General features: G+C 42.7%; 1 pseudogene; it reads right to left on the bottom strand.

Annotated features, from left to right (window-relative positions):
• Positions 1–372: 372 nt before the first annotated feature.
• LOC102423427 lies at positions 373–13,569 on the bottom strand (annotated as a pseudogene).
• Positions 13,570–16,164: the final 2,595 nt, after the last annotated feature.

Genomic DNA, 16,164 nt, shown 5'->3' on the forward strand with positions numbered 1-16,164 from the left:
GTTGGGAAATTTAAGAATGAGAACACAAATAGAACAAGACAAACAAAGAAAGGAATGATCAAGATTAATGGGGACTCTAACTGGATCCACTTTGCCATTGTTCCCCCCTCCCAGGCCCTCAGTAATCACATGAGACTTCAGGAATGCATCACACAGTTATGATTAAATGACATATCACACAGAACTGATTTGTTAACTATTGCCCGTCCCTTGCCCACTGCCTCTAACATATTCCCTAGAGTAGTACAGGCAGGGAAGCCCTAACTATTGGGAGGAATCTCTAACACTTTTCCAGGGTAGAATTCTGGCTAGCCCAAAAAGTGTCCTTCTCTTAAGGGTTTTGGGAAACTAGATACTTCAATTTTATTAGTGTCAGCGACTTTTGTTTGGAGAAAATTCAGCTCCAGGATCTGCACAGTTGAATGCAGGAGGTGTTCCACCAATTGTTCCTATTCCTTCCATTGTAGCAGTGTGGCCAAAACATTTGGTAGTTGGTAGGGGCAATGTCAAGGTTCCATCTGGCATCATAGTAGAAGTTCCTAGAGGAGCTGAGGTATCAGCCGGCATAGGAGCAGGGGGCATGGCACTTCTGTTGTTCATGCCCATAGCACCTCCCATAGCCATCTGGCCCATTTGTATCTCCTGCTCTCTGGCATCAGGGAAGAAACCCTTGAATTCTTCCCGCTGTCATGGCATCTCTTCTTCATGTTGTCTGTGCTCCTCCCCTGGCCTGAGCTCCAGCTGCTTTCGTTTTTGCACTTCTTGATTGTACAGTTTTTCAATCCTCCAAAGTCTTTCATGATGCCTCATCAAATCCTGCCTCATTAGCATGACGTGATGCTCATGATGAGCAGCCTCCATCTCCATCTCCAGTTTTTTGAGCTTCCTTGATGTGATACACTTGGTCCTGTTGCTGCTTCTCCATCTCAATGAATGCCTTCCAGTGATTGGCATACTCATACTCAAAGGAGCCAGGCTGTGCAAATCTAGGTGGCTCCTCCCTCTCCTTGTGAAATTGCTGGTTCTTTATAACCAGCTTCTCTGGAAGTCCTCCTTCATCATCTAACTGGTCCATGGGCTCCACAGTCACAGGCAGAGGAAATGTGGTAAACAGGAAGGAGCCTTCATTGCTTCTGCCCAGAGCTTTCCAAGCAGCTGTCTTCCCTGAGAATTAAACAATGCCTTTTGCTGAGGGCCTTCCTCAATGATCCACAATAACTATGGCCCTCTCCATCTGGCTGAATACAAAAAAAGGCTTCCTCCAGCAGTTTGTTGGACACATACTGAGGAAGGTTTCAGACTGTAAGGGATACACTATGGCAGGCAAAGTACACATGCAGCTGCTTTCCACGGAGTGGCATGTTGTCCAGCTCTACTTTAGCAATTTCTGCTAGAGTTTGTGTTTCCAAGCAGATAAAGCCAAAGCCCTTATCATTATGAATGAAGACTTTGCCTGCCTTCCCATATTTCTCAAATATTCCCTCACTTCCTCCTCAGTGATATCAGGAGGAAGATTGCACACAAAGAGCCAGCTACATTAGGTGAAGGTCTTCTCTCCTGGCTTCCTAAAATTCTTCAGGTCAATAGTCAAGCCTTCATTTTGGCTGCTGGCTTGCTGCCCTTCTGCAGGTATTGGTGCAGTGGTGGCTGCTGCTGTTGCTGCTGTAGTGATGATGATGCTTCCTTGGAGCATAGTTTTGCTTCTCCAAGTTAAAGGTTTTATTCTCCTTTTTGCACCCCTCTATCAACTGTTCTCACCTCAGACTAATGGCGACCAGAATTAGTTTCAATAGTCTACAGCAGCGGTTCTTAACCTGTGGGTCGCGACCCCTTTGGGGGTCTAACGACCCTTTCACAGGGGTTGCCTAAGACCATCAGAAAACACATATATAATTACATATTGTTTTTGTGATTAATCACTATGCTTTAATTATGTTCAATTTGTAACAATGAAAATACATCCTGCATATCAGGTATTTACATTATGATTCATAACAGTAGCAAAATTACAGTTATGAAGTAGCAACGAAAATAATTTTATGGTTGGGGGTCACCACAACATGAAGAACTGTATTAAAGGGTCGTGGCATTAGGAAGGTTGAGAACCACTGGTCTACAGGTGCCCATAGCTATCACACAGCCCCAGATTTCCACTGTGAGGCCTCACTAAAACTAATAATAATTACTATGTATTGAGAAATGACAATGTGCCAGACATTGTGCTAGGTTCTTTATATAAACATTATCTCATTTAGATCTCAAACTTATGAGGTAAGTACTATTATTCCCCTCATTTTATGGATTAAGAAAGTGAAGCTTAAAGAGGTCAGATAGATTTTATTAAGGCACAAACTCAAGTCCAGTGCCCTTTCCATTACATCACTCTTTTGTCATAGAGTGATAAGAAAGAAAAGGGTATGCCCTGGCTAGCCAAGGCATATCAACTCTAGCAACCAGAAGATTCTCACATCACATTTTTAAAAACATTTTTATTGATTTTTAGAGTGAGAGGAGGCAGAGAGAGAAACATCAATGTGAGAGAGAAACATGGATCAGCTGCCTCCTGCACCACCACGCCCTGGGGGGATTAAGCCTGCAACACGGGCATGTGCCCTGACTGAGAATGGAACCAGCAATCTTTTGGTGCACGGGACAACCCCCAACTAACTGAACCACACTGGTCAGGGCTCATATCATATTTTTCAGGAATGAACTTGCCAAAAGATCTTAAATCTAACCTAAGACAGACTCCACTGATGGTCCAAAGGAAACTGTAAAGATGTTTCTTATCGTTGATATGGGTAAAAGGAGAGTTTGGGTTTAACAAGAAGTTTATAGGTGCTTTCAGATGAGGAAACTATAACACATATTTTCTGTGGTAATTTCAAGTGATTTTTGAATTTGCACTTTATTTCTTTTTTAATATATTTTATTGATTTTTTACAGAGAGGAAGGGAGAGGGATAGAGAGTTATAAATATTGAGGAGAGAAAAAAATTGATCATCTGCCTCCTGAACACCCCCTACTGGGGATATGCCTGCAACCAAGGTACATGCCCTTGACTGGAATCAAACCTGGGACCCTTCAGTCCACAGGCCGATGCTCTATCCACTGAGCCAAACCAGTTAGGGCTGCATTTTATTTCTATCTAGCCCCTTCCATGATCAATCTGTTTCAGAGCTTTAATGCCAACATCGCTTTCATAATCTCTTTACTGATACATCAGTCTGAAGAGTGGCACAAGATTTGAGGGGCACTAAGAAAACTTTAGGATTTGTACTTATCCCCCTATTAAATTGCAAGTCCTCTAAAAGGGTAGGCTATTGTCACTTCTTGAATAATCACACAATTTCTTATTAGGATTAGTTCATCCCATTGTTTTCCAATATGAAGGCTAAGAACCATGATTATAGGTCATGTTGGGTGAAGAATTAGGGGCAAAGGACAAGCTGCAATTGGGGTTCTGGAAGGGAGCCACCAAGAGAAGCCTAGGCTTCTTCTCAAATTTATTTAGGGTCAGTGCTGGCCCTCAGCACATGGCTTTCTGTATGGCTAATCAATACAGAGCTCAAACTAAGACCCATTGTCTTCTGTCTATGATTTGTAGGAAGTTGAAGGAGGATATATATATATATACCTTGAGGAAGCTCACCCCTGCTGACCCACCATGAGAAGGGCTTGGTTTCAAGGTTGAGCAGTAAACAGGGCTTATACCAAGTATTTCACACTCTCTCACCTAGATCTCCCTGTGCTAAACAAGATGGATGGTTGAGATCAAGTGGGATTTACAGCCAGAAAAAGGCATTTTCCTCTGTTTATTTACTTTTCAATAAAACTAAGTAGCCCACAGAAGAGTCAAACTAGTGAGTCTGCCCCTCTTTGGTATACACTAGGTTTGGTATTGTACCCTGAAAGACATAGTCTTGGCCATCAACTTCCCTATCTTCAAACCATAGAATGACAGAGCTGTAGGAAGACTCCTAATTCACATAGTTCCACCCTTAGTTGCACAAACAAGGGACAGAGCAGCTCAGAGAAAGAGATGGATTTGCTCAAGGTCATAAAGTGAGTTAATTGTGGGCTAAAACCCAGATGTCCTGATTCCTGGATGAGTACTCTTCCACTCCACCACATTGTAACCTCATCAATGGCAGTCTTCCAATTAGGGCCTCTTGGCTTACATCTGTTTCAGGTTCCAAAGTATTCTCCTAGCTGGCTTTTGGGGCTCACTTTGTAATCCAAGGCCGTTTGGATAGTGCCTCAGTGTCATCCTGGATTGTTCTTCCCAGATCAACTGCAATACAGGCCAGGATAGAACAGTGCCACAAAATCAGTCCCCCCTGGCCTCTGCACTATGAGTAAAGGAAAATGAATGTCTCTGTCTTCTGTCTAGGGCTCTCAGATTGCTGAACAGATGTCTGTCTTAAAATGACTCCTTAGATACTAGGCAGAGAAAATATTGGTTACATGTCCTGATAAGGGAACACAAGCTTTTATAGTGCCAAAGAGCCACTGTTGCCTACCTCCCCCTCTCCCCCACAGGTCCAAATGTACAAAATGTTGAATTTTCCTTGTCAAAGATATGTACAGAGTCCACTACTTGAAACATTCTGGTTAGCCCTCTGCTTTTGGAAAATTTGCTTTTAAGTTCAAGCTTGAGCTCGTCTCAGAAGACCTTACCTGTTCTTCTACCAGGCACTAGACTCCCGACACAGTTTTTCCATTCAAATGAAATAACCAGTATTTCCCCAGTCCTGACCAAAAAAAAGAAAATATGTCATTTTGTTTAGCCTTCTGTATTCCATATATTTGCATGCTTCTCCTCCCTGAACCCACCAGCCTGTGGCAACGAATGGGCACTATTTTTGGAGCTAACCTAAGTGAAAGGACAGTGGCACTGGAGTGAGGAATTTGAAAAGGGATTCCTATGTCTCTGGTGCTAGGCTCGGCTCCTATTTCACTCTAAGCCTCAACTCAGTAAAAGTAATCATCTGGTGTTGCTGCCTAATGCTGGAGATGCTTAGTTCCTGCTGGGTCTACTTTCAACAGCTCAAATAGTAGCAGGGTACACAAGTTGGAACATGTTCCTCAGGAAGGGCACATGACATATGGCCACTCACTTAGCAGGGCCAAAACTATTTCTCCCTGGAGGCTGACAGCTGCTCTGCTGAGGCCCTCTGGACAAGCTAGGCAGCCTTCCAAGCTGGGAAAAGCCATTTATTCTCCACTATCACCTTCTACCATCAAAAAAAGAAGCTAGAGTGAGGCTGTCTTCTTACATAGTTCAAGTTAGGGATGGCCCTACATATACTCTATGTGATTCAAGGGATATGCCTAGGACCAGCTTTAGGCAAAGCTGAAAGAGGTGACCATTTACATATTCTGATTTAATGGCTTTCCAGTAGGGCTGTAATTATCTCTCCTCCCAAGCCATTATGCTGACAGAAATCTTAGACCAGATATGTAAGTTATGGATTCTGGCATCTCCACCATTTCCTTGTAAGGGAAACTACATGGCCCATGGTTCTTGCTGAAGAAAATAGCCCTAGACTATTCTTTGAAACTTGAATGGTTACTTCTTTAGTCATGGATGGACATCTGACCTGAGGGCACTGAAGCTATTAAATGGTGGATGACTTTGTATGAAGTGGACTAGCTAGAAAGCCATGCTTAATAGGGCAATGGGAAGTAACTAGGACACATCCTTGGAAAGCAAGTATGAAAATACTGAGATTTTTTAAAATATATTTTTATTGATTTTTTACAGAGAGGAAGGGAGAGGTATAGAGAGTTAGAAACATCAATGAGAGAGAGAAACATTGATCAGCTGCCTCCTGCACACCCCCTACTGGGGATGTGCCCACAACCAAGGTACATGCCCTTGACCAGAATCGAACCTGGGACCCTTCAGTCCGCAGGCCGACACTCTATCCACTGAGCCAAACCAGTTAGGGCGAGATTTTTAATTCATTGGTAGCAGAAGTATAAATAAAAAGGTACTAGACCAAAGCAGAGAACAACTGCAGTGTTGTTGCTTTTTAATGGAAGAACACTTAATATAATTCTAGCTATTGAAGAGATGAGATTCAATTCCTAAAAACTCTTAGTTCCTGAATGATGCCAAATCCTGAGTTCCCCTTAGAAGTTTTGAAGGCACATTTATTTGTCTTCATGTAGTTGGGGATGAGGCTGAAATATGCAAAAGGGATCCTTCTCTTGAGGGTAATGGGGAAAAACTCATAGCACCAGTGGACTTTTTTTCCCCCTTGGAACTCAACTTAGACTCTTGGGAAGCCCACCAATTTTGTGCATGTCATATAAAAGTCCCATCCTCAGTCCTTTTCTCTAATTCCATCCGTCTGCCCAATTCTAGTCCAAGACTGATCATCACTTGATGTGGCCAGCTTCCCAGAAGGGTGACAGAAGATCATCCTCTCTCTTTCTGAGCATTCCAACCCAGATCAATCCAATCAGGCAGTATACAAGAGGCTTCTGTCACCTTGCCTATAGTGGGGGCATGCCAACTTAGCGTTTGCCTTTAGATCTAGGCCAACATGATTGAAGATGCCCAACTCAATTTTCAGGCCTTACACATGGTCCCCACACTGACTAATGTGGGCACCAAGAGGGGTTGGACACAAAGCCAGTGTTGATTTGTGGCAGCTCCAGAGGCCTTTCATGGCATAATAATTATCCTTCCAAGCCTCTTGCCACAAATAGCTAGCATGAGTGATTTTGCAGTATTTTTAAAAGTTGCATAGACAGTCCATTTTTGGGCTTGGTGTTGTGGACAGAATTGTGAAAGAACCCTACCTATCCCAGATTTTACCAAAAGCCAACCCTATCATCTTTTTTCAGTCTGGGATGAATTAGCCTGTGTGGGGAAGCAGAGAAAGATAAATGATACAAGGCCACTGTTTGCAAACCTCTGGCAATCCATGGTGGAAAATATTTGTGACACAGATATTTGTACCATCATATGGTTAGAGCCCAATAGACTTTCTTCTAGAAAAAGAACCTAGATTTTAGTCTCCCTCAAGTAGGCCCATCTGAACCAGTTTTTGAAATTCACCCCGCCATTTTTCATATTTATGATGGAGATTGGCTAGGCCTGCAATGATGGAGAAAGGGTGCTCTAGGTGACATCTCTAGAATCTCTGCAGATAATGGGAGAAATGGCCATGGAAGTTATAGGATGATTCCAGGACCCAAGCGACTAAGCCAAATCTCGTTTCACTGCTGAATCCACAAAACAAAAATCAATTTTGTAGCTTCAGTTACAGAAAAAGTGAAAACTTTAAAGTTATGTAACTCTTGATTTTTCTTAAGGTACTGAAATTTCACTGAAAATTCTGGAGATAGAGGAAGGGAAGAAGAAAGCATTGAAACTGAACAAATCAATCACACACAAAATAATATTGCACATATTTCTTGGACTTATCTCTACCACTTATGAATTGGGCAAGGATGAAAAGACATCTTGGTTTCACAATTGAAGAGTTCATATGCCCTCTTGCTTTATCTCCACTTACTGTTTGAGTTTGGCTTTAAAGGGATTTATGTGACACTTCTCCTAGAACAGTGGTTGGCAAACTGAGGCTTGCAAGCCACATGCGGCTCTTTGGCCCCTTGAGTGTGGCTCTTCCACAAAATACGGACTTCTGCGCATGGGCCACGAAGTTTCAATCGCACTGTACATGCACGCCCGCACGTGGTATTTTGTGGAAGAGCCACACTCAAGGGGCCAAAGTGCCGCATGTGGCTCGCCCGCTGCAATTTGCCGACCACTGTCCTAGAATATCTGATTAGCTTACATTTTATAGTCAAAAGCAGATAGGGAGTCACCTGTGGCAAGGCCAGGCTTAATAACCCTGTTCGAGACAGGAGGAGCCATTGGCCAAAGGGTTCTTCCTTCCTTCTTGAGTCCTCAGAACCCATATGAGCTTGTTTGCCTCCCTAACTGGGCCAGAAACCTGGGATCCATGTCCTATTCAGCGGTCCCAAGAATAGCTTCATTTGTCAATGGTCCTACTCTCCAAAGTACCCATTACCAGATACATGAAATCAGGTTTAATTTTAGAAGCACAGAACATCTGAGCCAGAAAAGTCCTTAAAAATCAACTTTCCCAGAAGAATGTGAAAAATTACTATAGGACAAATCATAAGAATTAGCATATTACCATTGTGCAACCATCTTAATAACGGATTCAGGCAATGATCAACAATATATGCTGAAACTTTAGGGCACAAGACCATGTTAGTTTGATTTTTTTTTATGGTGGTGTCTGCCCAGTTTCTCCATTGTCACTGTATCTTTTCCCCTTTGAAATTTCAAACCTAACATCACTGGCAATGGAGCAAATTTATGTATGTGGCTCTTAATGTAATAAGTCGGTAAGGACACCTTATTTATGTAACATCTTTAAAATTAAAAGCCAAGAAAAAAGTACCTTTTTGTAAAAATTGGGAAATTGATACCCAAAGAGAAGAGGGAACTGAATAAAAAACTGGAATTAGCCTCCTAGTGTGCCATCTAGTTCCAACCATGATGATGTTGCTGCTGATACATTCATTTTTTTAACAAATATTTTTATGAGTTCCTGTTATGTCCTAGGTATTGTGCTTGGCACTCTGGAGTAATCAGTGAATAAACAAAAGATCTCTGCCTTCACAGGGCTTAAATTTATCTTCATATTTTTAAAAATATATTTTTATTGATTTCAGAGAGGAAGGGAGAGAGAGAGAGATAGAAACATCAATGATGAGAGAGAATCATTGACTGGCTGCCTCCTGCATGCCCCCCACTGGGGATCAAGCCCTCAACCCAGGCATGTGCCCTTGACTGAAATTGAACCCAGGACCCTTCAGTCCACAGGCCGCTGCTCTATCCACTGAGCCAAACCAGCCAGGGCTATCTTCATATTTTTTATCTTTACTCTCTTCATTCCCATTCTCATCCCTGCCATTTCATTGTATTTAGCACCTTTTAAATTTGTGGTCCTTTGCAGAGAGACTCCTAAATGGATATATTTCCAGGACATGGCACAGAGTAAGTGCTTAATAAATAGTTGTTGAATTAATGAATGTGCATGTGTGTGTGCACAGGTTAAGACTGAGTGTATATCGTCACTCCATGTCTGCACTTTAGCTCAATTTATTCCCCCTTCTTGGAATAGCATCTCCACTTCTTTACCCTGTAAGGAAGCCTCATTTCTTCAATGACATCTTCCCAAGAGGATCTACTCTCTTAACAACTATAGTGTTTACCACTCATTTGATTCTCATCACACACAGTATTATGGCAGTTTGGGGATTATTGTTTGGTTATTTTATTTTATTTTTTAAACTTTATTTTCTCTTTATTTTATTTTTTCCATCATCATTTATCCCCCACTATACCCTCTTCCACCTCCACTGACACCCCTCCTGCTCTGCAATCACCACACTGTTGTCCATGTCCATGAATTCTTTCTAATTTTCTTTCTTTTTTGCTCAATGCCTCCAACCCCCACAATAACCCAGAGCTGTTTTCCTGCTCTCTATCTGTGAGTCTGTCTCTATTTTGCTTGTTAGTTCAGTTTGTTCACTAAATTCCACATATGAGTGAAATCATATAGTACTAGTCTTTCTTTGACTGGTTTGTTTCACTTAACATAATATTCTCCAGGTCCATCCATGCTATTGCAAAGGGTAAAATTTTCTTCCTTTTTATGGCCAAGTAGTATTCCATTGTGTAAATGTACCATAGCTGTTTTATCATCTACTGATGGACACTTGGGCTGCTTCCAAATCTTGGCTATTATAAATAATTCTGCAATGAACATAGGGGTGCATATATTTTTTTCATCTCAGCTCTGTCATTTGCTGGCTGTGTGACTTTAATCAAGTTACTGAACCTCTGGTCCCTAGTTTCTATCTATCAAAGAGAATAATAATGGTACTACCCCCAAGAATATTGTGAAGATTAAATGGAGTGATGCATGCAGAGCACTTAGAACAGTGACTGGCACTTAGTTGGTGCTCTGTCAGTGATAGGAGAGAAATTTCCAAATCAAAATATTGGGGCACTGGGGGAATTCCAAAATGGCAGCAGAGTAACTGGAAGCTACACTGACACTCTCCTAGTACTAAACTGGAATTACAACTAAAATACAGAAAAACCATCCTGAATAATCAACTGAAGACTAGCTGGAGAGAACCTTGATAACCAAGGATGGAAAGTGGATACCGCATAGAGGCTGGGAGGAAGGGCGGAGGCAAGAAAGGGCTGACTGAGCTCCCACAGGCAGCAACTGAAGTTCCAGAGGCATATTTCAGCTGTGGGGGTTCCCACTGAGAACTCTAGGGTCTAAACCCCAAGCTGGGCCCTCATCCCAGAGTACCCAAACTGAGAAGGGTGCCCACATAGCATCCAGCTGTGAAAAGCAGCAGGGTTGTGTCTTCCAGAGAGAGATGGCTGGAAATGCAGGCACCCTCTTAAAGGGTCAATGCAAAAAATTCCCTGTGCAGCCACTCACCTTGGGCTCCAGCAGAGGGAGGACAGAGTGGACTAGAGCTGTGTGAGCAGAATCCAGGGTTGGGGGCTCTGAGGTTAGAGCTCAGAAGGCAGCCATCCCAGTTTCCTGTGCTGAACCATTCCCTCATATTGCAGAGGACAACTTTCTCCAGCAGACCTTTACCATCTAGGCAGCTTTTACCTTGGGGGTGAAGCAATTGCCCCACCCTATTAGGAAACCTCTTGCCCACCCAGTGGTCAATAGCCTGCAGATAGAGGCAGATGTCTGGAGCCTTTGAGTCTTTGCCTGATCTCCTTCTGGGCCTGGAGATAGGAAAAGCAGACATTGGTGCACATTTTGGTCCTTTCCAAAGGCACCCAGCCCCAGCAGAGGGAGCCACAAACTGTGGATTGCTGATAGCTCCACACAGGGTACTCAGGGCCAGTTACAAACAACTTCTGATATTGTCCTGTCCTAGAGATTTGGAGTCATAGATCTACCTAATACATAGACACAAATCCAAACAGGCAGCCAAAATGGGGAAATAAAAAAAAAAAAAACAGGCCCCAAATAAAAGAACAAGAGAATTCTCAAGAAGAAGAGCTAAATGAAATGGAGATAAGAAATTTATCAGATATAGAGTTCAGAATAATGATGGCAAGGATGCTCAACAGCATGAGAAAAGATATAGTAATTATGAAAAGAGACTAGTCATAAATGTAGAATAACATTGGGCCCAGCTGGCACGGCTCAGTGATTGAACATCGACCTATGAACCAAGAGGAAACAGTTCGAATTCCTGGTCAGGGCATATGCCTAGGTGGTGGGCTCGATCCCCAATGTGGGGCATGCAGGAGGCAGCTGATAAATGATTCTCTCTCATCATTGATGTTTCTATTTGTCTCTCCCTCTTCCTTCCTTCCTCTCTAAAATCAGTAATAATTTTTTTAACATTAAAAAAAAGAACACATTAGAAGGAATACGCAGGAGATTAGGGGAAGGCGAGGATTGGATCAGTAAATTAGAAGACAGGGTAGAAAAAACAACTCAATCAGAGAACCAAAAAATAAAAATAATAATAAAAACAATGAAAAAACAGGAGAGAGCTGTGGGAAAACATGAAACAATATTCACATCATAGGAGTGCCAGAAGGTGACGACAGTGAGCAAGGGATAGCGAACCTGTTTGAAGGAATAATGGCAGAAACTTCCCTAATCTGGTGAAGGAAAAAGTCACAGGAGTTCAGGAAGCACAGGGAGTCCCAAGCAAGGATACCCCAAACAGGCCATATCCAGACACATCATAATTAAAATGCCAAAAATTAAAGACAAAGAATCTTAAAGGCAGCAAGAGAAAAGCAATTTGTTACCTACAAAGGAGTTCCTATAAGGCTGTTTGCTGATTTTTTACCAGGAACTCTACAGGCCAGCAGGAAATGGCATGAAGTATTCAAGGTAATGAAAAACAAGGATCTGAGACCAAGATTATTATATTCAGCAAGGCTATCATTCAAAATAGATGGTGAAATAAAGAGCTTCCCAGACCAAAAAAAAAAAGGCTAAAGGAGTTTATCACCACCAAACTAGCACTGCAAGAAATGCTAAAGGGACTACTGTAATGCTACCATCAACAAATGACAAGTGCTGGTGAGGATGTGGAGAAAAAAGGAACCCTAGTATACTGCTGGTGGGAATGCAGACTGGTGCAGTCACTGTGGAAAACAGTATGGAGTTACCTCCAAAAATTAAATATGGAACTGCCATTTGAACCAGTGATCCCACTTCTAGGAATATATCTTAAGAAACCCAAAACACCAATCAGAAAGAATGTATGCACCCCTTTGTTCATAGCAGTATAATTTACAATAGCTAAAATCTGGAAACAGCCCAAGTGCCCATCAGTAGATGAATGTATAAAAAAGCTGTGATACATTTATACCATGGAATACTATACAGCAGTAAAAAAGAAGTATTTCTTACCCTTTGAGACAGCATGGAGAGACCTGGAGAGTATTATGCTAAGCAAAATACGCCAGTCAGAGAAAGATAAGTATTACATGATCTCACTCATATGTGGAATCTAATGAACAAAATAAACTGATGAACAAAATAGATCCAGAGATGTAGAAGCATGGAGCAGACTGTTGACTCTCAGAGGGAAGGTGGGGGTGGGTGGGAGATCAACCAAAGAACTTGTATGCATATATGCATAACCCATAGACACAGACAACCCATGGACTTCAGAACTATTGGTGAAGGCCTGGGGTAGGGGGTGATGGCAGGCTAGAAGGGGTCAATGGGGGAAAAACATGGGCATGTATAATACTTTCAACAATAAAGATTTTTTAAAAATATTGGGACACTGAAGAACACATGTCCTTTGGGGGATTCAGAGTTTTAGCATGTTTGAGATTGGGACTTTTCTAGAAAAGTCAGTTTCTGTGCCTAGGAAATAGCTTGCATTCTGCTCTTTGCCACCTAGTCTTGAAAACTCTGCCCAATGGCTTGATCAAGTGCAAATTTACCTCTTATTGGGGGAAAATGAGACTCAAAGACATTGGGACCTGGCAGGAAGCTCAGAATGTAGCTAATGCAATCAACCTCCTCCCCACCTTCATGCATAACCACCCAAAGGACCCAGAAGCTCAGAAAAAGAAAGTGTATTGCTCAAAGTTACACATTAATCTCATAGTGGAACATTGGTTTCTTCCTCTTAATCTTTCCCCTGAGCCTTTATAAGTAAGGGTTTAAAAAGAAAATGTGTGCAGAACAAAACAGATTGTTAAAAAACCACAAATCCAGGACACTTAAGCTATTACCTCAGGGTCTTGACTTCAGAACTATTGAAATTTTGTGCCAGATAACTCTTTGTTGTGGGGACTTTCTTGTGAATTGTAAGATGTTTAGCAGCATCCCTGGCCTCTACCTAACAGATGCCAATAGTAAAAATGTTTCCAACATTGCTGAATGCTCTATGCAGCAAGGGGCTAGGGGCAAATGGCAAAATCACCTCAGGTTGAGAACCATTGCTGAATAGGAGGAGCACTGCAAACTCAGCTTCCTTCTTGGCCATCTTCTGAACTCTTAACTATACTGTCTCCAGTGGTGATATAAGCTAGCCCCATGGTTGATGGCTTCCATGTGTGCATCTCTAGCTTTGACCTCGCCTACCCACTCTTGTTTCATATATTCACTGCCTACTTGACATCTTTCTTGCATATGTCATTGGCATCTCAGACAGTATGTTCAACACCAAACTCCTGATTCTTGACTCTGCCCTTTTCCCATCTTATTCTTGCTCATATTCATTCAATCATTCATTCATTCTTACATTATACAATATTACAAACCTACTGTATGAACTTCCTGTGGCTGCTGTAACAGATTACCACAAACTTGGTAAGGCTTAAAACAATAGAAATTTATTCTCTTATAGTTCTGAAGGCTAGAAGTCCCAAATCAAGGTCTCAGTAGAACTGTGCTCTCTCCAAAGGCTTTAGGAGAGAGTCTTTCCTTGCCTCCTTCAATTTATGGTAGTTACAGGCATGTCTTGACTTGTGACTGTGTCACTTCAGTCTCTGTCTTCATATAGCCTTCTCATTTTCCTCTTTCCTCTGTATGTCTCTTGTAAGGACACTTCTCATTGGATTTAAGGCCCACCCAAATAATTCATATGATCTCATCTCAATATCTTTAACTTAATTACATCTGCAAAGACCCTTTTTCCAAATATGGTCACACTCAGAGGTTCTTTTTTAAAAAATATATTTTATTGATTTTTTACAGAGAGGAAAAAAAGGGATAGAGAGTTTGAAACATCGATGAGAGAGAAACATCGATCAGCTGCCTCCTGCACACCCCCTACTGGGGATATGCCCACAACCAAGGTACATGCCCTTGACCGGAATCAAACCTGGGACCTTTCAGTTGGCAGGCCTACGCTCTATCCACTGAGCCAAACCGGTTACGGCGACACTCAGAGGTTCTTGAGGTTAGGACATGGACATATATTTTAGGGGCCATTATTCAACTTATCATGCCTATTATGTACCAGGGATGTTATAAGCACTGAGGATGTAGTAGAAAACAAAGCAAAGTACCTGATCTCATAGAAATTATACTATATTATAGGGGTATAGATAATAATAGATAGCTATTTAATATATGACCCAGAATATAAAATGTAACATGTAATGCCACAATATAATTAACATAATGATAGTATAATATAATATATAATAATAAAAGCATAACATGCTAATTAGACTGGAGAGCCAAACGACCTTTCAGACATCATTCTGGATGTCCTTCCAGACAAAGCTGTGATGGTGGGGACAGAGGCAGTTAGGTGAGTGATTAGGGGCAATGAGGCAGGCAGGCAGAGGCAGTTAGGGAGGATCTGCAGGCAGGCAAGTGGTTAGGGGTGATCAGGCAGGCAAGCAGAATGGTTAGGGGTGATCAGGCAGGCAGGCAAGTGGTTAGGGGCTATCAGGCAGGCAGGCAGAATGGTTAGAGGTGATCGGGCAGGCAGGCGAGTGGTTAGGGGCAATCAGGCAGGCAGGCAGAGGTGGTTAGGGACGATGAGGCAGGCAGGCGAGCAGTTAGGGAAGATGAGGCAGGCAGGGTAGTGGTAAGGGGTGATGAGGCAGGCAGGCAGAGGCAGTTAGGGATGATCAGGCAGGCAGGCAAGTGGTTAGGGGCGATGAGCAGGCAGGCAGTGTGGTTAGGGGTGATCAGGCAGGCAGAGTGGTTAGGGGCAATCAGGCAGGCCAGCAGTTAGGAGCCAGTGGCCCCAGATTGCGAGAGGGTTGTCCAATTGCCCACAGGGATCAGGCCTAAACTGGCAGTCAGACATCCCCCGAGAGGTCCCAGATTGCAAGAGGCTGCAGGCCAGGCTCAGGAACCCTCTGCCCTCCGTGCATGAATTTTGTGCACTGGGCCTCTAATATAATATAATATAATATAACATAACATAACATAACATAACATAACATAACATAACATAATATAATAATATAATACAGTATAGGGCAAAAGTAGGTTTACAGTTGTTCATTTGGAAAATAATGCAATAATTAATAATCATATAAGAATAAACTGTGTTTTGCGTACTCACAACTGTAAAACTACTTTTGAACAATCCTATATAATATAATATAATCCTATATAATAAAGAGGTAATATGCAAATTGACTATCATGCCCTCACCCAAGATGGCCGCCCCCATATGGGCACAAGATGTCCACGCCATGTGGTCACAAGATGGCCACGTCAAGATGGCTGGCAGGGGATAAGGGCAGTTGGGGGGACCAGGCCTGCAGGGGAGGGCAGTTAGGGGTGAGCAGGCCTGCAGGAGAGGGCAGTTGGGGTGACCCGGCCAGCAGGGGAGGGCAGTTAGGGGTGAGCAGGCCAGCAGGAGAGGGCAGTTATGGAAATCGGGCTGGCAGGGGAGTGGTTAGGGGGTGATCAGGCTGGCAGGCAGAAGCAGTTAGGGGCAATCAGGCAGGCAGGCAGGTGAGTGGTTGGGAGCCAGCAGTCCCGGATTGTGAGAGGGATGTCCGATTGCCGGTTTAGACCCGATTGGTATGGAATCAGGCCTAAATCGGCAGTCAAACATCCCCCGAGGTGTCCCAGATTGGAGAGGGTGCAGGCTGGGCTGACTGACACA

Source organism: Myotis lucifugus, unplaced genomic scaffold, assembly GCF_000147115.1.
Source record: "Myotis lucifugus unplaced genomic scaffold, Myoluc2.0 scaffold_2, whole genome shotgun sequence".
NCBI classification, from domain to species: domain Eukaryota; kingdom Metazoa; phylum Chordata; class Mammalia; order Chiroptera; family Vespertilionidae; genus Myotis; species Myotis lucifugus.